Source organism: Hetaerina americana, unplaced genomic scaffold (genome assembly GCF_022747635.1).
Source record: "Hetaerina americana unplaced genomic scaffold, ioHetAmer1.1.p SCAF_7, whole genome shotgun sequence".
NCBI lineage: Eukaryota > Metazoa > Arthropoda > Insecta > Odonata > Calopterygidae > Hetaerina > Hetaerina americana.
In genome coordinates this window covers 67,769,432-67,797,330 of record NW_027287316.1, presented here as the reverse complement: position 1 = coordinate 67,797,330, position 27,899 = coordinate 67,769,432, and the positions used below count along the sequence as shown (strand labels likewise).

The following is a 27,899-nucleotide window of genomic DNA, read 5'->3' as shown; positions in this document are numbered from 1 at the left end:
AAACATCCATTCCTCCGAAGAGTCATTGGGAGCTCTCCTTCGTACGAGGCCGGTTGACGGAGCGATCGCCTGGCGGGAGCATTCCGTTGTTTGACAGTACAATCTCACCGTAAATACATACTCGTGCGTAGTGTTAATTTTGCCCGGCACTTGAATATCCGGCTGGGTCGGGTAATTCAAAAACAAAGGTAAAATGACAGTGAGAGGAAGGAATAGGGAAAATGCATTCGGTAAAAAACCTCAACTAACGTGCATATTTGTTCAATGCTGCGGGAAGTTTTATTCAAAACGCGTGCTAAGCCACCTAACAAAATAGTCATGCGTTATTCGAAAAAACGGGAGTGAAAAGGAGCCACTACCATTTCTGCGATAGACCTCCTACGTCTCGAACTTCAATCCCTTTTTCCGCCAAACAAATCGATTGCGCGTGGTAACCCTTGTCTCGAATGATAGAAACCGGAGTGTTGCTAAATCTTCTCGGTATTCGATAGTTTTAACTGAATATTTTTCCCTTTTCCTGTCCTCCCTCACATTCTCCCTCACGACTTTCCCTCCCCGCATGAAACACTCGCACCCCATGCCACATCATGAAACATCCGCAAAGTCATCTACGCAATAACCCGCGGTTCGCCGCAAGGGCGAGTTGTCACCACCCTCGAAAAGGAATGAAACTGCAGGGAAAACCACGAAAATACACGCATTGTGCAAAGGAACAAGCCTTCGCGACACGAAAAAAATTGAATTGATCTCATGTTGGGCCATCTAGCGATGATGATCTCGTGCAGAAAAGTCTGACTCCTCCAGGACCGAGCCCAAATCGTTCACCACTACTGAGATGCAAACTTTAGACGGCAAACTCAAAAATCCCGCAAAAATATTTCACTGGCGTCTCCTTTTCGATGCTTAATTCCGTAACACGTTTTGTTGCAATAAAAGTTCAAATAAGCAGACGTTAGAGACCGACTGACTACGGGTATCATACTGCACATAAATTCGCCGGGGCAACTAGGAAGTCCTACGTCTTCCGCGGCCACTTCCACTGGTGCGGTGAGAAAATTTATGTCAATTTCATTTCGTTCGGGTGATTTCCGTGGACGCAAAAATATTTACCCTCGTCTCCTTCAAAATTGCTGGCGCGGAAATGACTTTTGTGAAATTCAAGGGTAATAATAATCATTGCAATGTCCATTCTCGGCCCCCGGTATCCGCCGCGGAGTCCTGGGACGGAATCAGGAACGCCACCGAAGGAAAGTCACCGTCTTGCTCGCAGTCCAATGATATCTTCCTGAGCGCACCCTCGTCGGTTGTTCCTCAACGTGTACTTGACTACGTTTAACTCATACACCATCCTCATCTGTACCCGGTAGAGTTTTTAACGAAACGGTCAGACCAGCGTTGAACTCTCTCGATTCCCCGAGTGAGGCCACGCGAAAGAAACCTCGTCCGAGCATCCTTTCTCGCCCAAGAAAGTTGCCTCGGAAAACGTTACAAAGATGACGGGAAACAGTTTTTGGTAGATGGAAATGATTGCCAATTTCGGGAAGAATAATGAAGTGTTCAGCGCAAAACATTGAAATGGCGGTTTAAAAGACTGCGTCAGACTCGGGTAGCTCGGAAGAGGTACTGCTTCCTACCGAGTTTGCCTACTTCTTGGTTTGCATCGATTGTGCACTTCCGCGCCGTAATTGGCGAAGGCGTGTCGGAGTAGGCAATATGCCTGTTGGCTCGTCGCCCGAAACCAGGGATTAGTGCAAATCTACTTTTACCGCGAAATCGTCGGCCAACATGAGAGTTGATGTACAAAAACCGAAAATAATTTCACTAATTCTAGTAATGGTCATAGCGAAAGTCTGGGAATACAATTACTATGTCGTCGCTTTGTCCCTATGAGTTAATTCTCGCAAAAACTAAATCGACAGTGATGGAGGGTATACGTACTACGTCTTCACCGCTTTCCTTTCGTACTCGCTTCGGCGGTACATATACTAAAATTGGAACGATACAGAGAAGATTAGCATGGCCCCTGCGCAAGGATGACACGCAAAATCGTGAAGCGTTCCACATTTTTTGCACATGTTTTCTCTATCGGAGACTGGCGGAAAAATTGGCGCAAGCGTCTCAAGGGCAAGGTCTCATCACAAAAAGAGATGATTGTTTTCCAGTTTTAGTAATTCACCAGCAACCCTCGGAGAGTTTTTACAAGCTGCGGCCAAAGTCTCGCGCCAAACTGAAAAATGGGCATCAAGCGAGCGTTAATTTTTTTTAAACATCCATTCCTCCGAAGAGTCATTGGGAGCTCTCCTTCGTACGAGGCCGGTTGACGGAGCGATCGCCTGGCGAGAGCATTCCGTTGTTTGACAGTACAATCTCACCGTAAATACATACTCGTGCGTAGTGTTAATTTTGCCCGGCACTTGAATATCCGGCTGGGTCGGGTAATTCAAAAACAAAGGTAAAATGATAGTGAGAGGAAGGAATAGGGAAAATGCATTCGGTAAAAAACCTCAACTAACGTGCATATTTGTTCAATGCTGCGGGAAGTTTTATTCAAAACGCGTGCTAAGCCACCTAACAAAATAGTCATGCGTTATTCGAAAAAACGGGAGTGAAAAGGAGCCACTACCATTTCTGCGATAGACCTCCTACGTCTCGAACTTCAATCCCTTTTTCCGCCAAACAAATCGATTGCGCGTGGTAACCCTTGTCTCGAATGATAGAAACCGGAGTGTTGCTAAATCTTCTCGGTATTCGATAGTTTTTAACTGAATATTTTTCCCTTTTCCTGTCCTCCCTCACATTCTCCCTCACGACTTTCCCTCCCCGCATGAAACACTCCCACCCCATGCCACATCATGAAACATCCGCAAAGTCATCTACGCAATAACCCGCGGTTCGCCGCAAGGGCGAGTTGTCACCACCCTCGAAAAGGAATGAAACTGCAGGGAAAACCACGTAAATACACGCATTGTGCAAAGGAACAAGCCTTCGCGACACGAAAAAAATTGAATTGATCTCATGTTGGGCCATCTAGCGATGATGATCTCGTGCCGAAAAGTCTGACTCCTCCAGGACCGAGCCCAAATAGTTCACCACTACTGAGATGCAAACTTTAGACGGCAAACTCAAAAATCCCGCAAAAATATTTCACTGGCGTCTCCTTTTCGATGCTTAATTCCGTAACACGTTTTGTTGCAATAAAAGTTCAAATAAGCAGACGTTAGAGACCGACTGACTACGGGTATCATACTGCACATAAATTCGCCGGGGCAACTAGGAAGTCCTACGTCTTCCGCGGCCACTTCCACTGGTGCGGTGAGAAAATTTATGTCAATTTCATTTCGTTCGGGTGATTTCCGTGGACGCAAAAATATTTACCCTCGTCTCCTTCAAAATTGCTGGCGCGGAAATGACTTTTGTGAAATTCAAGGGTAATAATAATCATTGCAATGTCCATTCTCGGCCCCCGGTATCCGCCGCGGAGTCCTGGGACGGAATCAGGAACGCCACCGAAGGAAAGTCACCGTCTTGCTCGCAGTCCATTGATATCTTCCTGAGCGCACCCTCGTCGGTTGTTCCTCAACGTGTACTTGACTACGTTTAACTCATACACCATCCTCATCTGTACCCGGTAGAGTTTTTAACGAAACGGTCAGACCAGCGTTGAACTCTCTCGATTCCCCGAGTGAGGCCACGCGAAAGAAACCTCGTCCGAGCATCCTTTCTCGCCCAAGAAAGTTGCCTCGGAAAACGTTACAAAGATGACGGGAAACAGTTTTTGGTAGATGGAAATGATTGCCAATTTCGGGAAGAATAATGAAGTGTTCAGCGCAAAACATTGAAATGGCGGTTTAAAAGACTGCGTCAGACTCGGGTAGCTCGGAAGAGGTACTGCTTCCTACCGAGTTTGCCTACTTCTTGGTTTGCATCGATTGTGCACTTCCGCGCCGTAATTGGCGAAGGCGTGTCGGAGTAGGCAATATGCCTGTTGGCTCGTCGCCCGAAACCAGGGATTAGTGCAAATCTACTTTTACCGCGAAATCGTCGGCCAACATGAGAGTTGATGTACAAAAACCGAAAATAATTTCACTAATCCTAGTAATGGTCATAGCGAAAGTCTGGGAATACAATTACTATGTCGTCGCTTTGTCCCTAGGAGTTAATTCTCGCAAACACTAAATCGACAGTGATGGAGGGTATACGTACTACGTCTTCACCGCTTTCCTTTCGTACTCGCTTCGGCGGTACATATACTAAAATTGGAACGATACAGAGAAGATTAGCATGGCCCCTGCGCAAGGATGACACGCAAAATCGTGAAGCGTTCCACATTTTTTGCACATGTTTTCTCTATCGGAGACTGGCGGAAAAATTGGCGCAAGCGTCTCAAGGGCAAGGTCTCATCACAAAAAGAGATGATTGTTTTCCAGTTTTAGAAATTCACCAGCAACCCTCGGAGGGTTTTTACAAGCTGCGGCCAAAGTCTCGCGCCAAACTGAAAAATGGGCATCAAGCGAGCGTTAATTTTTTTTAAACATCCATTCCTCCGAAGAGTCATTGGGAGCTCTCCTTCGTACGGGGCCGGTTGACGGAGCGATCGCCTGGCGAGAGCATTCCGTTGTTTGACAGTACAATCTCACCGTAAATACATACTCGTGCGTAGTGTTAATTTTGCCCGGCACTTGAATATCCGGCTGGGTCGGGTAATTCAAAAACAAAGGTAAAATGATAGTGAGAGGAAGGAATAGGGAAAATGCATTCGGTAAAAAACCTCAACTAACGTGCATATTTGTTCAATGCTGCGGGAAGTTTTATTCAAAACGCGTGCTAAGCCACCTAACAAAATAGTCATGCGTTATTCGAAAAAACGGGAGTGAAAAGGAGCCACTACCATTTCTGCGATAGACCTCCTACGTCTCGAACTTCAATCCCTTTTTCCGCCAAACAAATCGATTGCGCGTGGTAACCCTTGTCTCGAATGATAGAAACCGGAGTGTTGCTAAATCTTCTCGGTATTCGATAGTTTTTAACTGAATATTTTTCCCTTTTCCTGTCCTCCCTCACATTCTCCCTCACGACTTTCCCTCCCCGCATGAAACACTCCCACCCCATGCCACATCATGAAACATCCGCAAAGTCATCTACGCAATAACCCGCGGTTCGCCGCAAGGGCGAGTTGTCACCACCCTCGAAAAGGAATGAAACTGCAGGGAAAACCACGAAAATACACGCATTGTGCAAAGGAACAAGCCTTCGCGACACGAAAAAAATTGAATTGATCTCATGTTGGGCCATATAGCGATGATGATCTCGTGCCGAAAAGTCTGACTCCTCCAGGACCGAGCCCAAATCGTTCACCACTACTGAGATGCAAACTTTAGACGGCAAACTCAAAAATCCCGCAAAAATATTTCACTGGCGTCTCCTTTTCGATGCTTAATTCCGTAACACGTTTTGTTGCAATAAAAGTTCAAATAAGCAGACGTTAGAGACCGACTGACTACGGGTATCATACTGCACATAAATTCGCCGGGGCAACTAGGAAGTCCTACGTCTTCCGCGGCCACTTCCACTGGTGCGGTGAGAAAATTTATGTCAATTTCATTTCGTTCGGGTGATTTCCGTGGACGCAAAAATATTTACCCTCGTCTCCTTCAAAATTGCTGGCGCGGAAATGACTTTTGTGAAATTCAAGGGTAATAATAATCATTGCAATGTCCATTCTCGGCCCCCGGTATCCGCCGCGGAGTCCTGGGACGGAATCAGGAACGCCACCGAAGGAAAGTCACCGTCTTGCTCGCAGTCCAATGATATCTTCCTGAGCGCACCCTCGTCGGTTGTTCCTCAACGTGTACTTGACTACGTTTAACTCATACACCATCCTCATCTGTACCCGGTAGAGTTTTTAACGAAACGGTCAGACCAGCGTTGAACTCTCTCGATTCCCCGAGTGAGGCCACGCGAAAGAAACCTCGTCCGAGCATCCTTTCTCGCCCAAGAAAGTTGCCTCGGAAAACGTTACAAAGATGACGGGAAACAGTTTTTGGTAGATGGAAATGATTGCCAATTTCGGGAAGAATAATGAAGTGTTCAGCGCAAAACATTGAAATGGCGGTTTAAAAGACTGCGTCAGACTCGGGTAGCTCGGAAGAGGTACTGCTTCCTACCGAGTTTGCCTACTTCTTGGTTTGCATCGATTGTGCACTTCCGCGCCGTAATTGGCGAAGGCGTGTCGGAGTAGGCAATATGCCTGTTGGCTCGTCGCCCGAAACCAGGGATTAGTGCAAATCTACTTTTACCGCGAAATCGTCGGCCAACATGAGAGTTGATGTACAAAAACCGAAAATAATTTCACTAATCCTAGTAATGGTCATAGCGAAAGTCTGGGAATACAATTACTATGTCGTCGCTTTGTCCCTAGGAGTTAATTCTCGCAAACACTAAATCGACAGTGATGGAGGGTATACGTACTACGTCTTCACCGCTTTCCTTTCGTACTCGCTTCGGCGGAACATATACTAAAATTGGAACGATACAGAGAAGATTAGCATGGCCCCTGCGCAAGGATGACACGCAAAATCGTGAAGCGTTCCACATTTTTTGCACTTGTTTTCTCTATCGGAGACTGGCGGAAAAATTGGCGCAAGCGTCTCAAGGGCAAGGTCTCATCACAAAAAGAGATGATTGTTTTCCAGTTTTAGAAATTCACCAGCAACCCTCGGAGGGTTTTTACAACCTGCGGCCAAAGTCTCGCGCCAAACTGAAAAATGGGCATCAAGCAAGCGTTAATTTTTTTTAAACATCCATTCCTCCGAAGAGTCATTGGGAGCTCTCCTTCGTACGGGGCCGGTTGACGGAGCGATCGCCTGGCGAGAGCATTCCGTTGTTTGACAGTACAATCTCACCGTAAATACATACTCGTGCGTAGTGTTAATTTTGCCCGGCACTTGAATATCCGGCTGGGTCGGGTAATTCAAAAGCAAAGGTAAAATGATAGTGAGAGGAAGGAATAGGGAAAATGCATTCGGTAAAAAACCTCAACTAACGTGCATATTTGTTCAATGCTGCGGGAAGTTTTATTCAAAACGCGTGCTAAGCCACCTAACAAAATAGTCATGCGTTATTCGAAAAAACGGGAGTGAAAAGGAGCCACTACCATTTCTGCGATAGACCTCCTACGTCTCGAACTTCAATCCCTTTTTCCGCCAAACAAATCGATTGCGCGTGGTAACCCTTGTCTCGAATGATAGAAACCGGAGTGTTGCTAAATCTTCTCGGTATTCGATAGTTTTTAACTGAATATTTTTCCCTTTTCCTGTCCTCCCTCACATTCTCCCTCACGACTTTCCCTCCCCGCATGAAACACTCGCACCCCATGCCACATCATGAAACATCCGCAAAGTCATCTACGCAATAACCCGCGGTTCGCCGCAAGGGCGAGTTGTCACCACCCTCGAAAAGGAATGAAACTGCAGGGAAAACCACGAAAATACACGCATTGTGCAAAGGAACAAGCCTTCGCGACACGAAAAAAATTGAATTGATCTCATGTTGGGCCATCTAGCGATGATGATCTCGTGCCGAAAAGTCTGACTCCTCCAGGACCGAGCCCAAATCGTTCACCACTACTGAGATGCAAACTTTAGACGGCAAACTCAAAAATCCCGCAAAAATATTTCACTGGCGTCTCCTTTTCGATGCTTAATTCCGTAACACGTTTTGTTGCAATAAAAGTTCAAATAAGCAGACGTTAGAGACCGACTGACTACGGGTATCATACTGCACATAAATTCGCCGGGGCAACTAGGAAGTCCTACGTCTTCCGCGGCCACTTCCACTGGTGCGGTGAGAAAATTTATGTCAATTTCATTTCGTTCGGGTGATTTCCGTGGACGCAAAAATATTTACCCTCGTCTCCTTCAAAATTGCTGGCGCGGAAATGACTTTTGTGAAATTCAAGGGTAATAATAATCATTGCAATGTCCATTCTCGGCCCCCGGTATCCGCCGCGGAGTCCTGGGACGGAATCAGGAACGCCACCGAAGGAAAGTCACCGTCTTGCTCGCAGTCCAATGATATCTTCCTGAGCGCACCCTCGTCGGTTGTTCCTCAACGTGTACTTGACTACGTTTAACTCATACACCATCCTCATCTGTACCCGGTAGAGTTTTTAACGAAACGGTCAGACCAGCGTTGAACTCTCTCGATTCCCCGAGTGAGGCCACGCGAAAGAAACCTCGTCCGAGCATCCTTTCTCGCCCAAGAAAGTTGCCTCGGAAAACGTTACAAAGATGACGGGAAACAGTTTTTGGTAGATGGAAATGATTGCCAATTTCGGGAAGAATAATGAAGTGTTCAGCGCAAAACATTGAAATGGCGGTTTAAAAGACTGCGTCAGACTCGGGTAGCTCGGAAGAGGTACTGCTTCCTACCGAGTTTGCCTACTTCTTGGTTTGCATCGATTGTGCACTTCCGCGCCGTAATTGGCGAAGGCGTGTCGGAGTAGGCAATATGCCTGTTGGCTCGTCGCCCGAAACCAGGGATTAGTGCAAATCTACTTTTACCGCGAAATCGTCGGCCAACATGAGAGTTGATGTACAAAAACCGAAAATAATTTCACTAATCCTAGTAATGGTCATAGCGAAAGTCTGGGAATACAATTACTATGTCGTCGCTTTGTCCCTATGAGTTAATTCTCGCAAACACTAAATCGACAGTGATGGAGGGTATACGTACTACGTCTTCACCGCTTTCCTTTCGTACTCGCTTCGGCGGTACATATACTAAAATTGGAACGATACAGAGAAGATTAGCATGGCCCCTGCGCAAGGATGACACGCAAAATCGTGAAGCGTTCCACATATTTTGCACATGTTTTCTCTATCGGAGACTGGCGGAAAAATTGGCGCAAGCGTCTCAAGGGCAAGGTCTCATCACAAAAAGAGATGATTGTTTTCCAGTTTTAGAAATTCACCAGCAACCCTCGGAGGGTTTTTACAAGCTGCGGCCAAAGTCTCGCGCCAAACTGAAAAATGGGCATCAAGCGAGCGTTAATTTTTTTTAAACATCCATTCCTCCGAAGAGTCATTGGGAGCTCTCCTTCGTACGAGGCCGGTTGACGGAGCGATCGCCTGGCGAGAGCATTCCGTTGTTTGACAGTACAATCTCACCGTAAATACATACTCGTGCGTAGTGTTAATTTTGCCCGGCACTTGAATATCCGGCTGGGTCGGGTAATTCAAAAACAAAGGTAAAATGACAGTGAGAGGAAGGAATAGGGAAAATGCATTCGGTAAAAAACCTCAACTAACGTGCATATTTGTTCAATGCTGCGGGAAGTTTTATTCAAAACGCGTGCTAAGCCACCTAACAAAATAGTCATGCGTTATTCGAAAAAACGGGAGTGAAAAGGAGCCACTACCATTTCTGCGGTAGACCTCCTACGTCTCGAACTTCAATCCCTTTTTCCGCCAAACAAATCGATTGCGCGTGGTAACCCTTGTCTCGAATGATAGAAACCGGAGTGTTGCTAAATCTTCTCGGCATTCGATAGTTTTTAACTGAATATTTTTCCCTTTTCCTGTCCTCCCTCACATTCTCCCTCACGACTTTCCCTCCCCGCATGAAACACTCCCACCCCATGCCACATCATGAAACATCCGCAAAGTCATCTACGCAATAACCCGCGGTTCGCCGCAAGGGCGAGTTGTCACCACCCTCGAAAAGGAATGAAACTGCAGGGAAAACCACGAAAATACACGCATAGTGCAAAGGAACAAGCCTTCGCGACACGAAAAAAATTGAATTGATCTCATGTTGGGCCATATAGCGATGATGATCTCGTGCCGAAAAGTCTGACTCCTCCAGGACCGAGCCCAAATCGTTCACCACTACTGAGATGCAAACTTTAGACGGCAAACTCAAAAATCCCGCAAAAATATTTCACTGGCGTCTCCTTTTCGATGCTTAATTCCGTAACACGTTTTGTTGCAATAAAAGTTCAAATAAGCAGACGTTAGAGACCGACTGACTACGGGTATCATACTGCACATAAATTCGCCGGGGCAACTAGGAAGTCCTACGTCTTCCGCGGCCACTTCCACTGGTGCGGTGAGAAAATTTATGTCAATTTCATTTCGTTCGGGTGATTTCCGTGGACGCAAAAATATTTACCCTCGTCTCCTTCAAAATTGCTGGCGCGGAAATGACTTTTGTGAAATTCAAGGGTAATAATAATCATTGCAATGTCCATTCTCGGCCCCCGGTATCCGCCGCGGAGTCCTGGGACGGAATCAGGAACGCCACCGAAGGAAAGTCACCGTCTTGCTCGCAGTCCATTGATATCTTCCTGAGCGCACCCTCGTCGGTTGTTCCTCAACGTGTACTTGACTACGTTTAACTCATACACCATCCTCATCTGTACCCGGTAGAGTTTTTAACGAAACGGTCAGACCAGCGTTGAACTCTCTCGATTCCCCGAGTGAGGCCACGCGAAAGAAACCTCGTCCGAGCATCCTTTCTCGCCCGAGAAAGTTGCCTCGGAAAACGTTACAAAGATGACGGGAAACAGTTTTTGGTAGATGGAAATGATTGCCAATTTCGGGAAGAATAATGAAGTGTTCAGCGCAAAACATTGAAATGGCGGTTTAAAAGACTGCGTCAGACTCGGGTAGCTCGGAAGAGGTACTGCTTCCTACCGAGTTTGCCTACTTCTTGGTTTGCATCGATTGTGCACTTCCGCGCCGTAATTGGCGAAGGCGTGTCGGAGTAGGCAATATGCCTGTTGGCTCGTCGCCCGAAACCAGGGATTAGTGCAAATCTTCTTTTACCGCGAAATCGTCGGCCAACATGAGAGTTGATGTACAAAAACCGAAAATAATTTCACTAATCCTAGTAATGGTCATAGCGAAAGTCTGGGAATACAATTACTATGTCGTCGCTTTGTCCCTAGGAGTTAATTCTCGCAAACACTAAATCGACAGTGATGGAGGGTATACGTACTACGTCTTCACCGCTTTCATTTCGTACTCGCTTCGGCGGTACATATACTAAAATTGGAACGATACAGAGAAGATTAGCATGGCCCCTGCGCAAGGATGACACGCAAAATCGTGAAGCGTTCCACATATTTTGCACATGTTTTCTCTATCGGAGACTGGCGGAAAAATTGGCGCAAGCGTCTCAAGGGCAAGGTCTCATCACAAAAAGAGATGATTGTTTTCCAGTTTTAGAAATTCACCAGCAACCCTCGGAGGGTTTTTACAAGCTGCGGCCAAAGTCTCGCGCCAAACTGAAAAATGGGCATCAAGCGAGCGTTAATTTTTTTTAAACATCCATTCCTCCGAAGAGTCATTGGGAGCTCTCCTTCGTACGAGGCCGGTTGACGGAGCGATCGCCTGGCGAGAGCATTCCGTTGTTTGACAGTACAATCTCACCGTAAATACATACTCGTGCGTAGTGTTAATTTTGCCCGGCACTTGAATATCCGGCTGGGTCGGGTAATTCAAAAACAAAGGTAAAATGACAGTGAGAGGAAGGAATAGGGAAAATGCATTCGGTAAAAAACCTCAACTAACGTGCATATTTGTTCAATGCTGCGGGAAGTTTTATTCAAAACGCGTGCTAAGCCACCTAACAAAATAGTCATGCGTTATTCGAAAAAACGGAAGTGAAAAGGAGCCACTACCATTTCTGCGATAGACCTCCTACGTCTCGAACTTCAATCCCTTTTTCCGCCAAACAAATCGATTGCGCGTGGTAACCCTTGTCTCGAATGATAGAAACCGGAGTGTTGCTAAATCTTCTCGGTATTCGATAGTTTTTAACTGAATATTTTTCCCTTTTCCTGTCCTCTCTCACATTCTCCCTCACGACTTTCCCTCCCCGCATGAAACACTCGCACCCCATGCCACATCATGAAACATCCGCAAAGTCATCTACGCAATAACCCGCGGTTCGCCGCAAGGGCGAGTTGTCACCACCCTCGAAAAGGAATGAAACTGCAGGGAAAACCACGAAAATACACGCATAGTGCAAAGGAACAAGCCTTCGCGACACGAAAAAAATTGAATTGATCTCATGTTGGGCCATATAGCGATGATGATCTCGTGCCGAAAAGTCTGACTCCTCCAGGACCGAGCCCAAATCGTTCACCACTACTGAGATGCAAACTTTAGACGGCAAACTCAAAAATCCCGCAAAAATATTTCACTGGCGTCTCCTTTTCGATGCTTAATTCCGTAACACGTTTTGTTGCAATAAAAGTTCAAATAAGCAGACGTTAGAGACCGACTGACTACGGGTATCATACTGCACATAAATTCGCCGGGGCAACTAGGAAGTCCTACGTCTTCCGCGGCCACTTCCACTGGTGCGGTGAGAAAATTTATGTCAATTTCATTTCGTTCGGGTGATTTCCGTGGACGCAAAAATATTTACCCTCGTCTCCTTCAAAATTGCTGGCGCGGAAATGACTTTTGTGAAATTCAAGGGTAATAATAATCATTGCAATGTCCATTCTCGGCCCCCGGTATCCGCCGCGGAGTCCTGGGACGGAATCAGGAACGCCACCGAAGGAAAGTCACCGTCTTGCTCGCAGTCCAATGATATCTTCCTGAGCGCACCCTCGTCGGTTGTTCCTCAACGTGTACTTGACTACGTTTAACTCATACACCATCCTCATCTGTACCCGGTAGAGTTTTTAACGAAACGGTCAGACCAGCGTTGAACTCTCTCGATTCCCCGAGTGAGGCCACGCGAAAGAAACCTCGTCCGAGCATCCTTTCTCGCCCAAGAAAGTTGCCTCGGAAAACGTTACAAAGATGACGGGAAACAGTTTTTGGTAGATGGAAATGATTGCCAATTTCGGGAAGAATAATGAAGTGTTCAGCGCAAAACATTGAAATGGCGGTTTAAAAGACTGCGTCAGACTCGGGTAGCTCGGAAGAGGTACTGCTTCCTACCGAGTTTGCCTACTTCTTGGTTTGCATCGATTGTGCACTTCCGCGCCGTAATTGGCGAAGGCGTGTCGGAGTAGGCAATATGCCTGTTGGCTCGTCGCCCAAAACCAGGGATTAGTGCAAATCTACTTTTACCGCGAAATCGTCGGCCACCATGAGAGTTGATGTACAAAAACCGAAAATAATTTCACTAATCCTAGTAATGGTCATAGCGAAAGTCTGGGAATACAATTACTATGTCGTCGCTTTGTCCCTATGAGTAAATTCTCGCAAACACTAAATCGACAGTGATGGAGGGTATACGTACTACGTCTTCACCGCTTTCCTTTCGTACTCGCTTCGGCGGTACATATACTAAAATTGGAACGATACAGAGAAGATTAGCATGGCCCCTGCGCAAGGATGACACGCAAAATCGTGAAGCGTTCCACATTTTTTGCACTTGTTTTCTCTATCGGAGACTGGCGGAAAAATTGGCACAAGCGTCTCAAAGGCTAGGTCTCATGACAAAAAGAGATGATTGTTTTCCAGTTTTAGAAATTCACCAGCAACCCTCGGAGGGTTTTTACAAGCTGCGGCCAAAGTCTCGCGCCAAATTGAAAAATGGGCATCAAGCGAGCGTTAATTTTTTTTAAACATCCATTCCTCCGAAGAGTCATTGGGAGCTCTCCTTCGTACGAGGCCGGTTGACGGAGCGATCGCCTGGCGAGAGCATTCCGTTGTTTGACAGTACAATCTCACCGTAAATACATACTCGTGCGTAGTGTTAATTTTGCCCGGCACTTGAATATCCGGCTGGGTCGGGTAATTCAAAAACAAAGGTAAAATGACAGTGAGAGGAAGGAATAGGGAAAATGCATTCGGTAAAAAACCTCAACTAACGTGCATATTTGTTCAATGCTGCGGGAAGTTTTATTCAAAACGCGTGCTAAGCCACCTAACAAAATAGTCATGCGTTATTCGAAAAAACGGGAGTGAAAAGGAGCCACTACCATTTCTGCGATAGACCTCCTAAGTCTCGAACTTCAATCCCTTTTTCCGCCAAACAAATCGATTGCGCGTGGTAACCCTTGTCTCGAATGATAGAAACCGGAGTGTTGCTAAATCTTCTCGGTATTCGATAGTTTTTAACTGAATATTTTTCCCTTTTCCTGTCCTCCCTCACATTCTCCCTCACGACTTTCCCTCCCCGCATGAAACACTCGCACCCCATGCCACATCATGAAACATCCGCAAAGTCATCTACGCAATAACCCGCGGTTCGCCGCAAGGGCGAGTTGTCACCACCCTCGAAAAGGAATGAAACTGCAGGGAAAACCACGTAAATACACGCATTGTGCAAAGGAACAAGCCTTCGCGACACGAAAAAAATTGAATTGATCTCATGTTGGGCCATATAGCGATGATGATCTCGTGCCGAAAAGTCTGACTCCTCCAGGACCGAGCCCAAATCGTTCACCACTACTGAGATGCAAACTTTAGACGGCAAACTCAAAAATCCCGCAAAAATATTTCACTGGCGTCTCCTTTTCGATGCTTAATTCCGTAACACGTTTTGTTGCACTAAAAGTTCAAATAAGCAGACGTTAGAGACCGACTGACTACGGGTATCATACTGCACATAAATTCGCCGGGGCAACTAGGAAGTCCTACGTCTTCCGCGGCCACTTCCACTGGTGCGGTGAGAAAATTTATGTCAATTTCATTTCGTTCGGGTGATTTCCGTGGACGCAAAAATATTTACCCTCGTCTCCTTCAAAATTGCTGGCGCGGAAATGACTTTTGTGAAATTCAAGGGTAATAATAATCATTGCAATGTCCATTCTCGGCCCCCGGTATCCGCCGCGGAGTCCTGGGACGGAATCAGGAACGCCACCGAAGGAAAGTCACCGTCTTGCTCGCAGTCCAATGATATCTTCCTGAGCGCACCCTCGTCGGTTGTTCCTCAACGTGTACTTGACTACGTTTAACTCATACACCATCCTCATCTGTACCCGGTAGAGTTTTTAACGAAACGGTCAGACCAGCGTTGAACTCTCTCGATTCCCCGAGTGAGGCCACGCGAAAGAAACCTCGTCCGAGCATCCTTTCTCGCCCAAGAAAGTTGCCTCGGAAAACGTTACAAAGATGACGGGAAACAGTTTTTGGTAGATGGAAATGATTGCCAATTTCGGGAAGAATAATGAAGTGTTCAGCGCAAAACATTGAAATGGCGGTTTAAAAGACTGCGTCAGACTCGGGTAGCTCGGAAGAGGTACTGCTTCCTACCGAGTTTGCCTACTTCTTGGTTTGCATCGATTGTGCACTTCCGCGCCGTAATTGGCGAAGGCGTGTCGGAGTAGGCAATATGCCTGTTGGCTCGTCGCCCAAAACCAGGGATTAGTGCAAATCTACTTTTACCGCGAAATCGTCGGCCAACATGAGAGTTGATGTACAAAAACCGAAAATAATTTCACTAATCCTAGTAATGGTCATAGCGAAAGTCTGGGAATACAATTACTATGTCGTCGCTTTGTCCCTATGAGTAAATTCTCGCAAACACTAAATCGACAGTGATGGAGGGTATACGTACTACGTCTTCACCGCTTTCCTTTCGTACTCGCTTCGGCGGTACATATACTAAAATTGGAACGATACAGAGAAGATTAGCATGGCCCCTGCGCAAGGATGACACGCAAAATCGTGAAGCGTTCCACATTTTTTGCACTTGTTTTCTCTATCGGAGACTGGCGGAAAAATTGGCACAAGCGTCTCAAAGGCTAGGTCTCATGACAAAAAGAGATGATTGTTTTCCAGTTTTAGAAATTCACCAGCAACCCTCGGAGGGTTTTTACAAGCTGCGGCCAAAGTCTCGCGCCAAATTGAAAAATGGGCATCAAGCGAGCGTTAATTTTTTTTAAACATCCATTCCTCCGAAGAGTCATTGGGAGCTCTCCTTCGTACGAGGCCGGTTGACGGAGCGATCGCCTGGCGAGAGCATTCCGTTGTTTGACAGTACAATCTCACCGTAAATACATACTCGTGCGTAGTGTTAATTTTGCCCGGCACTTGAATATCCGGCTGGGTCGGGTAATTCAAAAACAAAGGTAAAATGACAGTGAGAGGAAGGAATAGGGAAAATGCATTCGGTAAAAAACCTCAACTAACGTGCATATTTGTTCAATGCTGCGGGAAGTTTTATTCAAAACGCGTGCTAAGCCACCTAACAAAATAGTCATGCGTTATTCGAAAAAACGGGAGTGAAAAGGAGCCACTACCATTTCTGCGATAGACCTCCTACGTCTCGAACTTCAATCCCTTTTTCCGCCAAACAAATCGATTGCGCGTGGTAACCCTTGTCTCGAATGATAGAAACCGGAGTGTTGCTAAATCTTCTCGGTATTCCATAGTTTTTAACTGAATATTTTTCCCTTTTCCTGTCCTCCCTCACATTCTCCCTCACGACTTTCCCTCCCCGCATGAAACACTCGCACCCCATGCCACATCATGAAACATCCGCAAAGTCATCTACGCAATAACCCGCGGTTCGCCGCAAGGGCGAGTTGTCACCACCCTCGAAAAGGAATGAAACTGCAGGGAAAACCACGAAAATACACGCATTGTGCAAAGGAACAAGCCTTCGCGACACGAAAAAAATTGAATTGATCTCATGTTGGGCCATATAGCGATGATGATCTCGTGCCGAAAAGTCTGACTCCTCCAGGACCGAGCCCAAATCGTTCACCACTACTGAGATGCAAACTTTAGACGGCAAACTCAAAAATCCCGCAAAAATATTTCACTGGCGTCTCCTTTTCGATGCTTAATTCCGTAACACGTTTTGTTGCAATAAAAGTTCAAATAAGCAGACGTTAGAGACCGACTGACTACGGGTATCATACTGCACATAAATTCGCCGGGGCAACTAGGAAGTCCTACGTCTTCCGCGGCCACTTCCACTGGTGCGGTGAGAAAATTTATGTCAATTTCATTTCGTTCGGGTGATTTCCGTGGACGCAAAAATATTTACCCTCGTCTCCTTCAAAATTGCTGGCGCGGAAATGACTTTTGTGAAATTCAAGGGTAATAATAATCATTGCAATGTCCATTCTCGGCCCCCGGTATCCGCCGCGGAGTCCTGGGACGGAATCAGGAACGCCACCGAAGGAAAGTCACCGTCTTGCTCGCAGTCCAATGATATCTTCCTGAGCGCACCCTCGTCGGTTGTTCCTCAACGTGTACTTGACTACGTTTAACTCATACACCATCCTCATCTTTACCCGGTAGAGTTTTTAACGAAACGGTCGGACCAGCGTTGAACTCTCTCGATTCCCCGAGTGAGGCCACGCGAAAGAAACCTCGTCCGAGCATCCTTTCTCGCCCAAGAAAGTTGCCTCGGAAAACGTTACAAAGATGACGGGAAACAGTTTTTGGTAGATGGAAATGCTTGCCAATTTCGGGAAGAATAATGAAGTGTTCAGCGCAAAACATTGAAATGGCGGTTTAAAAGACTGCGTCAGACTCGGGTAGCTCGGAAGAGGTACTGCTTCCTACCGAGTTTGCCTACTTCTTGGTTTGCATCGATTGTGCACTTCCGCGCCGTAATTGGCGAAGGCGTGTCGGAGTAGGCAATATGCCTGTTGGCTCGTCGCCCGAAACCAGGGATTAGTGCAAATCTTCTTTTACCGCGAAATCGTCGGCCAACATGAGAGTTGATGTACAAAAACCGAAAATAATTTCACTAATCCTAGTAATGGTCATAGCGAAAGTCTGGGAATACAATTACTATGTCGTCACTTTGTCCCTAGGAGTTAATTCTCGCAAACACTAAATCGACAGTGATGGAGGGTATACGTACTACGTCTTCACCGCTTTCCTTTCGTACTCGCTTCGGCGGTACATATACTAAAATTGGAACGATACAGAGAAGATTAGCATGGCCCCTGCGCAAGGATGACACGCAAAATCGTGAAGCGTTCCACATTTTTTGCACTTGTTTTCTCTATCGGAGACTGGCGGAAAAATTGGCGCAAGCGTCTCAAGGGCAAGGTCTCATGACAAAAAGAGATGATTGTTTTCCAGTTTTAGAAATTCACCAGCAACCCTCGGAGGGTTTTTACAAGCTGCGGCCAAAGTCTCGCGCCAAACTGAAAAATGGGCATCAAGCGAGCGTTAATTTTTTTTAAACATCCATTCCTCCGAAGAGTCATTGGGAGCTCTCCTTCGTACGAGGCCGGTTGACGGAGCGATCGCCTGGCGAGAGCATTCCGTTGTTTGACAGTACAATCTCACCGTAAATACATACTCGTGCGTAGTGTTAATTTTGCCCGGCACTTGAATATCCGGCTGGGTCGGGTAATTCAAAAACAAAGGTAAAATGACAGTGAGAGGAAGGAATAGGGAAAATGCATTCGGTAAAAAACCTCAACTAACGTGCATATTTGTTCAATGCTGCGGGAAGTTTTATTCAAAACGCGTGCTAAGCCACCTAACAAAATAGTCATGCGTTATTCGAAAAAACGGGAGTGAAAAGGAGCCACTACCATTTCTGCGATAGACCTCCTACGTCTCGAACTTCAATCCCTTTTTCCGCCAAACAAATCGATTGCGCGTGGTAACCCTTGTCTCGAATGATAGAAACCGGAGTGTTGCTAAATCTTCTCGGTATTCGATAGTTTTTAACTGAATATTTTTCCCTTTTCCTGTCCTCCCTCACATTCTCCCTCACGACTTTCCCTCCCCGCATGAAACACTCCCACCCCATGCCACATCATGAAACATCCGCAAAGTCATCTACGCAATAACCCGCGGTTCGCCGCAAGGGCGAGTTGTCACCACCCTCGAAAAGGAATGAAACTGCAGGGAAAACCACGTAAATACACGCATAGTGCAAAGGAACAAGCCTTCGCGACACGAAAAAAATTGAATTGATCTCATGTTGGGCCATCTAGCGATGATGATCTCGTGCCGAAAAGTCTGACTCCTCCAGGACCGAGCCCAAATCGTTCACCACTACTGAGATGCAAACTTTAGACGGCAAACTCAAAAATCCCGCAAAAATATTTCACTGGCGTCTCCTTTTCGATGCTTAATTCCGTAACACGTTTTGTTGCAATAAAAGTTCAAATAAGCAGACGTTAGAGACCGACTGACTACGGGTATCATACTGCACATAAATTCGCCGGGGCAACTAGGAAGTCCTACGTCTTCCGCGGCCACTTCCACTGGTGCGGTGAGAAAATTTATGTCAATTTCATTTCGTTCGGGTGATTTCCGTGGACGCAAAAATATTTACCCTCGTCTCCTTCAAAATTGCTGGCGCGGAAATGACTTTTGTGAAATTCAAGGGTAATAATAATCATTGCAATGTCCATTCTCGGCCCCCGGTATCCGCCGCGGAGTCCTGGGACGGAATCAGGAACGCCACCGAAGGAAAGTCACCGTCTTGCTCGCAGTCCAATGATATCTTCCTGAGCGCACCCTCGTCGGTTGTTCCTCAACGTGTACTTGACTACGTTTAACTCATACACCATCCTCATCTGTACCCGGTAGAGTTTTTAACGAAACGGTCAGACCAGCGTTGAACTCTCTCGATTCCCCGAGTGAGGCCACGCGAAAGAAACCTCGTCCGAGCATCCTTTCTCGCCCAAGAAAGTTGCCTCGGAAAACGTTACAAAGATGACGGGAAACAGTTTTTGGTAGATGGAAATGATTGCCAATTTCGGGAAGAATAATGAAGTGTTCAGCGCAAAACATTGAAATGGCGGTTTAAAAGACTGCGTCAGACTCGGGTAGCTCGGAAGAGGTACTGCTTCCTACCGAGTTTGCCTACTTCTTGGTTTGCATCGATTGTGCACTTCCGCGCCGTAATTGGCGAAGGCGTGTCGGAGTAGGCAATATGCCTGTTGGCTCGTCGCCCGAAACCAGGGATTAGTGCAAATCTACTTTTACCGCGAAATCGTCGGCCAACATGAGAGTTGATGTACAAAAACCGAAAATAATTTCACTAATCCTAGTAATGGTCATAGCGAAAGTCTGGGAATACAATTACTATGTCGTCGCTTTGTCCCTATGAGTTAATTCTCGCAAACACTAAATCGACAGTGATGGAGGGTATACGTACTACGTCTTCACCGCTTTCATTTCGTACTCGCTTCGGCGGTACATATACTAAAATTGGAACGATACAGAGAAGATTAGCATGGCCCCTGCGCAAGGATGACACGCAAAATCGTGAAGCGTTCCACATTTTTTGCACTTGTTTTCTCTATCGGAGACTGGCGGAAAAATTGGCGCAAGCGTCTCAAGGGCAAGGTCTCATGACAAAAAGAGATGATTGTTTTCCAGTTTTAGAAATTCACCAGCAACCCTCGGAGGGTTTTTACAAGCTGCGGCCAAAGTCTCGCGCCAAACTGAAAAATGGGCATCAAGCGAGCGTTAATTTTTTTTAAACATCCATTCCTCCGAAGAGTCATTGGGAGCTCTCCTTCGTACCAGGCCGGTTGACGGAGCGATCGCCTGGCGAGAGCATTCCGTTGTTTGACAGTACAATCTCACCGTAAATAAATACTCGTGCGTAGTGTTAATTTTGCCCGGCACTTGAATATCCGGCTGGGTCGGGTAATTCAAAAACAAAGGTAAAATGACAGTGAGAGGAAGGAATAGGGAAAATGCATTCGGTAAAAAACCTCAACTAACGTGCATATTTGTTCAATGCTGCGGGAAGTTTTATTCAAAACGCGTGCTAAGCCACCTAACAAAATAGTCATGCGTTATTCGAAAAAACGGGAGTGAAAAGGAGCCACTACCATTTCTGCGATAGACCTCCTACGTCTCGAACTTCAATCCCTTTTTCCGCCAAACAAATCGATTGCGCGTGGTAACCCTTGTCTCGAATGATAGAAACCGGAGTGTTGCTAAATCTTCTCGGTATTCGATAGTTTTTAACTGAATATTTTTCCCTTTTCCTGTCCTCCCTCACATTCTCCCTCACGACTTTCCCTCCCCGCATGAAACACTCCCACCCCATGCCACATCATGAAACATCCGCAAAGTCATCTACGCAATAACCCGCGGTTCGCCGCAAGGGCGAGTTGTCACCACCCTCGAAAAGGAATGAAACTGCAGGGAAAACCACGTAAATACACGCATAGTGCAAAGGAACAAGCCTTCGCGACACGAAAAAAATTGAATTGATCTCATGTTGGGCCATCTAGCGATGATGATCTCGTGCCGAAAAGTCTGACTCCTCCAGGACCGAGCCCAAATCGTTCACCACTACTGAGATGCAAACTTTAGACGGCAAACTCAAAAATCCCGCAAAAATATTTCACTGGCGTCTCCTTTTCGATGCTTAATTCCGTAACACGTTTTGTTGCAATAAAAGTTCAAATAAGCAGACGTTAGAGACCGACTGACTACGGGTATCATACTGCACATAAATTCGCCGGGGCAACTAGGAAGTCCTACGTCTTCCGCGGCCACTTCCACTGGTGCGGTGAGAAAATTTATGTCAATTTCATTTCGTTCGGGTGATTTCCGTGGACGCAAAAATATTTACCCTCGTCTCCTTCAAAATTGCTGGCGCGGAAATGACTTTTGTGAAATTCAAGGGTAATAATAATCATTGCAATGTCCATTCTCGGCCCCCGGTATCCGCCGCGGAGTCCTGGGACGGAATCAGGAACGCCACCGAAGGAAAGTCACCGTCTTGCTCGCAGTCCAATGATATCTTCCTGAGCGCACCCTCGTCGGTTGTTCCTCAACGTGTACTTGACTACGTTTAACTCATACACCATCCTCATCTGTACCCGGTAGAGTTTTTAACGAAACGGTCGGACCAGCGTTGAACTCTCTCGATTCACCGAGTGAGGCCACGCGAAAGAAACCTCGTCCGAGCATCCTTTCTCGCCCAAGAAAGTTGCCTCGGAAAACGTTACAAAGATGACGGGAAACAGTTTTTGGTAGATGGAAATGCTTGCCAATTTCGGGAAGAATAATGAAGTGTTCAGCGCAAAACATTGAAATGGCGGTTTAAAAGACTGCGTCAGACTCGGGTAGCTCGGAAGAGGTACTGCTTCCTACCGAGTTTGCCTACTTCTTGGTTTGCATCGATTGTGCACTTCCGCGCCGTAATTGGCGAAGGCGTGTCGGAGTAGGCAATATGCCTGTTGGCTCGTCGCCCGAAACCAGGGATTAGTGCAAATCTACTTTTACCGCGAAATCGTCGGCCAACATGAGAGTTGATGTACAAAAACCGAAAATAATTTCACTAATCCTAGTAATGGTCATAGCGAAAGTCTGGGAATACAATTACTATGTCGTCGCTTTGTCCCTATGAGTTAATTCTCGCAAACACTAAATCGACAGTGATGGAGGGTATACGTACTACGTCTTCACCGCTTTCCTTTCGTACTCGCTTCGGCGGTACATATACTAAAATTGGAACGATACAGAGAAGATTAGCATGGCCCCTGCGCAAGGATGACACGCAAAATCGTGAAGCGTTCCACATTTTTTGCACTTGTTTTCTCTATCGGAGACTGGCGGAAAAATTGGCGCAAGCGTCTCAAGGGCAAGGTCTCATGACAAAAAGAGATGATTGTTTTCCAGTTTTAGAAATTCACCAGCAACCCTCGGAGGGTTTTTACAAGCTGCGGCCAAAGTCTCGCGCCAAACTGAAAAATGGGCATCAAGCGAGCGTTAATTTTTTTTAAACATCCATTCCTCCGAAGAGTCATTGGGAGCTCTCCTTCGTACCAGGCCGGTTGACGGAGCGATCGCCTGGCGAGAGCATTCCGTTGTTTGACAGTACAATCTCACCGTAAATAAATACTCGTGCGTAGTGTTAATTTTGCCCGGCACTTGAATATCCGGCTGGGTCGGGTAATTCAAAAACAAAGGTAAAATGACAGTGAGAGGAAGGAATAGGGAAAATGCATTCGGTAAAAAACCTCAACTAACGTGCATATTTGTTCAATGCTGCGGGAAGTTTTATTCAAAACGCGTGCTAAGCCACCTAACAAAATAGTCATGCGTTATTCGAAAAAACGGGAGTGAAAAGGAGCTACTACCATTTCTGCGATAGACCTCCTACGTCTCGAACTTCAATCCCTTTTTCCGCCAAACAAATCGATTGCGCGTGGTAACCCTTGTCTCGAATGATAGAAACCGGAGTGTTGCTAAATCTTCTCGGTATTCGATAGTTTTTAACTGAATATTTTTCCCTTTTCCTGTCCTCCCTCACATTCTCCCTCACGACTTTCCCTCCCCGCATGAAACACTCGCACCCCATGCCACATCAGGAAACATCTGGAAAGTCATCTACGCAATAACCCGCGGTTCGCCGCAAGGGCGAGTTGTCACCACCCTCGAAAAGGAATGAAACTGCAGGGAAAACCACGTAAATACACGCATAGTGCAAAGGAACAAGCCTTCGCGACACGAAAAAAATTGAATTGATCTCATGTTGGGCCATCTAGCGATGATGATCTCGTGCCGAAAAGTCTGACTCCTCCAGGACCGAGCCCAAATCGTTCACCACTACTGAGATGCAAACTTTAGACGGCAAACTCAAAAATCCCGCAAAAATATTTCACTGGCGTCTCCTTTTCGATGCTTAATTCCGTAACACGTTTTGTTGCAATAAAAGTTCAAATAAGCAGACGTTAGAGACCGACTGACTACGGGTATCATACTGCACATAAATTAGCCGGGGCAACTAGGAAGTCCTACGTCTTCCGCGGCCACTTCCACTCGTGCGGTGAGAAAATTTATGTCAATTTCATTTCGTTCGGGTGATTTCCGTGGACGCAAAAATATTTACCCTCGTCTCCTTCAAAATTGCTGGCGCGGAAATGACTTTTGTGAAATTCAAGGGTAATAATAATCATTGCAATGTCCATTCTCGGCCCCCGGTATCCGCCGCGGAGTCCTGGGACGGAATCAGGAACGCCACCGAAGGAAAGTCACCGTCTTGCTCGCAGTCCAATGATATCTTCCTGAGCGCACCCTCGTCGGTTGTTCCTCAACGTGTACTTGACTACGTTTAACTCATACACCATCCTCATCTGTACCCGGTAGAGTTTTTAACGAAACGGTCGGACCAGCGTTGAACTCTCTCGATTCCCCGAGTGAGGCCACGCGAAAGAAACCTCGTCCGAGCATCCTTTCTCGCCCAAGAAAGTTGCCTCGGAAAACGTTACAAAGATGACGGGAAACAGTTTTTGGTAGATGGAAATGCTTGCCAATTTCGGGAAGAATAATGAAGTGTTCAGCGCAAAACATTGAAATGGCGGTTTAAAAGACTGCGTCAGACTCGGGTAGCTCGGAAGAGGTACTGCTTCCTACCGAGTTTGCCTACTTCTTGGTTTGCATCGATTGTGCACTTCCGCGCCGTAATTGGCGAAGGCGTGTCGGAGTAGGCAATATGCCTGTTGGCTCGTCGCCCGAAACCAGGGATTAGTGCAAATCTACTTTTACCGCGAAATCGTCGGCCAACATGAGAGTTGATGTACAAAAACCGAAAATAATTTCACTAATCCTAGTAATGGTCATAGCGAAAGTCTGGGAATACAATTACTATGTCGTCGCTTTGTCCCTATGAGTTAATTCTCGCAAACACTAAATCGACAGTGATGGAGGGTATACGTACTACGTCTTCACCGCTTTCCTTTCGTACTCGCTTCGGCGGTACATATACTAAAATTGGAACGATACAGAGAAGATTAGCATGGCCCCTGCGCAAGGATGACACGCAAAATCGTGAAGCGTTCCACATTTTTTGCACTTGTTTTCTCTATCGGAGACTGGCGGAAAAATTGGCGCAAGCGTCTCAAGGGCAAGGTCTCATGACAAAAAGAGATGATTGTTTTCCAGTTTTAGAAATTCACCAGCAACCCTCGGAGGGTTTTTACAAGCTGCGGCCAAAGTCTCGCGCCAAACTGAAAAATGGGCATCAAGCGAGCGTTAATTTTTTTTAAACATCCATTCCTCCGAAGAGTCATTGGGAGCTCTCCTTCGTACGAGGCCGGTTGACGGAGCGATCGCCTGGCGAGAGCATTCCGTTGTTTGACAGTACAATCTCACCGTAAATACATACTCGTGCGTAGTGTTAATTTTGCCCGGCACTTGAATATCCGGCTGGGTCGGGTAATTCAAAAACAAAGGTAAAATGACAGTGAGAGGAAGGAATAGGGAAAATGCATTCGGTAAAAAACCTCAACTAACGTGCATATTTGTTCAATGCTGCGGGAAGTTTTATTCAAAACGCGTGCTAAGCCACCTAACAAAATAGTCATGCGTTATTCGAAAAAACGGGAGTGAAAAGGAGCCACTACCATTTCTGCGATAGACCTCCTAAGTCTCGAACTTCAATCCCTTTTTCCGCCAAACAAATCGATTGCGCGTGGTAACCCTTGTCTCGAATGATAGAAACCGGAGTGTTGCTAAATCTTCTCGGTATTCGATAGTTTTTAACTGAATATTTTTCCCTTTTCCTGTCCTCCCTCACATTCTCCCTCACGACTTTCCCTCCCCGCATGAAACACTCGCACCCCATGCCACATCATGAAACATCCGCAAAGTCATCTACGCAATAACCCGCGGTTCGCCGCAAGGGCGAGTTGTCACCACCCTCGAAAAGGAATGAAACTGCAGGGAAAACCACGTAAATACACGCATTGTGCAAAGGAACAAGCCTTCGCGACACGAAAAAAATTGAATTGATCTCATGTTGGGCCATATAGCGATGATGATCTCGTGCCGAAAAGTCTGACTCCTCCAGGACCGAGCCCAAATCGTTCACCACTACTGAGATGCAAACTTTAGACGGCAAACTCAAAAATCCCGCAAAAATATTTCACTGGCGTCTCCTTTTCGATGCTTAATTCCGTAACACGTTTTGTTGCACTAAAAGTTCAAATAAGCAGACGTTAGAGACCGACTGACTACGGGTATCATACTGCACATAAATTCGCCGGGGCAACTAGGAAGTCCTACGTCTTCCGCGGCCACTTCCACTGGTGCGGTGAGAAAATTTATGTCAATTTCATTTCGTTCGGGTGATTTCCGTGGACGCAAAAATATTTACCCTCGTCTCCTTCAAAATTGCTGGCGCGGAAATGACTTTTGTGAAATTCAAGGGTAATAATAATCATTGCAATGTCCATTCTCGGCCCCCGGTATCCGCCGCGGAGTCCTGGGACGGAATCAGGAACGCCACCGAAGGAAAGTCACCGTCTTGCTCGCAGTCCAATGATATCTTCCTGAGCGCACCCTCGTCGGTTGTTCCTCAACGTGTACTTGACTACGTTTAACTCATACACCATCCTCATCTGTACCCGGTAGAGTTTTTAACGAAACGGTCGGACCAGCGTTGAACTCTCTCGATTCCCCGAGTGAGGCCACGCGAAAGAAACCTCGTCCGAGCATCCTTTCTCGCCCAAGAAAGTTGCCTCGGAAAACGTTACAAAGATGACGGGAAACAGTTTTTGGTAGATGGAAATGCTTGCCAATTTCGGGAAGAATAATGAAGTGTTCAGCGCAAAACATTGAAATGGCGGTTTAAAAGACTGCGTCAGACTCGGGTAGCTCGGAAGAGGTACTGCTTCCTACCGAGTTTGCCTACTTCTTGGTTTGCATCGATTGTGCACTTCCGCGCCGTAATTGGCGAAGGCGTGTCGGAGTAGGCAATATGCCTGTTGGCTCGTCGCCCGAAACCAGGGATTAGTGCAAATCTACTTTTACCGCGAAATCGTCGGCCAACATGAGAGTTGATGTACAAAAACCGAAAATAATTTCACTAATCCTAGTAATGGTCATAGCGAAAGTCTGGGAATACAATTACTATGTCGTCGCTTTGTCCCTATGAGTTAATTCTCGCAAACACTAAATCGACAGTGATGGAGGGTATACGTACTACGTCTTCACCGCTTTCCTTTCGTACTCGCTTCGGCGGTACATATACTAAAATTGGAACGATACAGAGAAGATTAGCATGGCCCCTGCGCAAGGATGACACGCAAAATCGTGAAGCGTTCCACATTTTTTGCACTTGTTTTCTCTATCGGAGACTGGCGGAAAAATTGGCGCAAGCGTCTCAAGGGCAAGGTCTCATGACAAAAAGAGATGATTGTTTTCCAGTTTTAGAAATTCACCAGCAACCCTCGGAGGGTTTTTACAAGCTGCGGCCAAAGTCTCGCGCCAAACTGAAAAATGGGCATCAAGCGAGCGTTAATTTTTTTTAAACATCCATTCCTCCGAAGAGTCATTGGGAGCTCTCCTTCGTACCAGGCCGGTTGACGGAGCGATCGCCTGGCGAGAGCATTCCGTTGTTTGACAGTACAATCTCACCGTAAATAAATACTCGTGCGTAGTGTTAATTTTGCCCGGCACTTGAATATCCGGCTGGGTCGGGTAATTCAAAAACAAAGGTAAAATGACAGTGAGAGGAAGGAATAGGGAAAATGCATTCGGTAAAAAACCTCAACTAACGTGCATATTTGTTCAATGCTGCGGGAAGTTTTATTCAAAACGCGTGCTAAGCCACCTAACAAAATAGTCATGCGTTATTCGAAAAAACGGGAGTGAAAAGGAGCCACTACCATTTCTGCGATAGACCTCCTACGTCTCGAACTTCAATCCCTTTTTCCGCCAAACAAATCGATTGCGCGTGGTAACCCTTGTCTCGAATGATAGAAACCGGAGTGTTGCTAAATCTTCTCGGTATTCGATAGTTTTTAACTGAATATTTTTCCCTTTTCCTGTCCTCCCTCACATTCTCCCTCACGACTTTCCCTCCCCGCATGAAACACTCGCACCCCATGCCACATCATGAAACATCCGCAAAGCTCGAACTTCAATCCCTTTTTCCGCCAAACAAATCGATTGCGCGTGGTAACCCTTGTCTCGAATGATAGAAACCGGAGTGTTACTAAATTTTCTCGGTATTCGATAGTTTTTAAC

The 27,899-nt window shown here is 46.4% G+C and overlaps 12 non-coding genes across 12 annotated transcripts; all 12 read left to right on the top strand.

Annotated features, from left to right (window-relative positions):
• The first annotated feature begins 1,961 nt into the window (after nt 1–1,961).
• LOC139696999 (U6 spliceosomal RNA) lies at nt 1,962–2,068 on the top strand. Its single transcript, XR_011702702.1, has one exon. It is a non-coding gene; the product is annotated as a U6 spliceosomal RNA (small nuclear RNA).
• A 2,158-nt stretch (nt 2,069–4,226) lies between these two features.
• LOC139696996 (U6 spliceosomal RNA) lies at nt 4,227–4,333 on the top strand. Its single transcript, XR_011702700.1, has one exon. It is a non-coding gene; the product is annotated as a U6 spliceosomal RNA (small nuclear RNA).
• Nucleotides 4,334–6,491: 2,158 nt separating this feature from the next.
• LOC139696968 (U6 spliceosomal RNA) lies at nt 6,492–6,598 on the top strand. The gene has a single exon (XR_011702675.1). It is a non-coding gene; the product is annotated as a U6 spliceosomal RNA (small nuclear RNA).
• A 2,158-nt stretch (nt 6,599–8,756) lies between these two features.
• On the top strand, nt 8,757–8,863 carry LOC139697024 (U6 spliceosomal RNA). The gene has a single exon (XR_011702727.1). It is a non-coding gene; the product is annotated as a U6 spliceosomal RNA (small nuclear RNA).
• Nucleotides 8,864–11,021: 2,158 nt separating this feature from the next.
• Nucleotides 11,022–11,128, top strand: LOC139697023 (U6 spliceosomal RNA). Its single transcript, XR_011702726.1, has one exon. It is a non-coding gene; the product is annotated as a U6 spliceosomal RNA (small nuclear RNA).
• Nucleotides 11,129–13,286: 2,158 nt separating this feature from the next.
• LOC139696995 (U6 spliceosomal RNA) lies at nt 13,287–13,393 on the top strand. The gene has a single exon (XR_011702699.1). It is a non-coding gene; the product is annotated as a U6 spliceosomal RNA (small nuclear RNA).
• A 2,158-nt stretch (nt 13,394–15,551) lies between these two features.
• LOC139696994 (U6 spliceosomal RNA) lies at nt 15,552–15,658 on the top strand. The gene has a single exon (XR_011702698.1). It is a non-coding gene; the product is annotated as a U6 spliceosomal RNA (small nuclear RNA).
• A 2,158-nt stretch (nt 15,659–17,816) lies between these two features.
• Nucleotides 17,817–17,923, top strand: LOC139696993 (U6 spliceosomal RNA). The gene has a single exon (XR_011702697.1). It is a non-coding gene; the product is annotated as a U6 spliceosomal RNA (small nuclear RNA).
• A 2,158-nt stretch (nt 17,924–20,081) lies between these two features.
• On the top strand, nt 20,082–20,188 carry LOC139696992 (U6 spliceosomal RNA). Its single transcript, XR_011702696.1, has one exon. It is a non-coding gene; the product is annotated as a U6 spliceosomal RNA (small nuclear RNA).
• Nucleotides 20,189–22,346: 2,158 nt separating this feature from the next.
• LOC139696991 (U6 spliceosomal RNA) lies at nt 22,347–22,453 on the top strand. The gene has a single exon (XR_011702695.1). It is a non-coding gene; the product is annotated as a U6 spliceosomal RNA (small nuclear RNA).
• A 2,158-nt stretch (nt 22,454–24,611) lies between these two features.
• Nucleotides 24,612–24,718, top strand: LOC139696990 (U6 spliceosomal RNA). Its single transcript, XR_011702694.1, has one exon. It is a non-coding gene; the product is annotated as a U6 spliceosomal RNA (small nuclear RNA).
• A 2,158-nt stretch (nt 24,719–26,876) lies between these two features.
• Nucleotides 26,877–26,983, top strand: LOC139696989 (U6 spliceosomal RNA). The gene has a single exon (XR_011702693.1). It is a non-coding gene; the product is annotated as a U6 spliceosomal RNA (small nuclear RNA).
• The last annotated feature ends 916 nt before the right edge of the window (nt 26,984–27,899 follow it).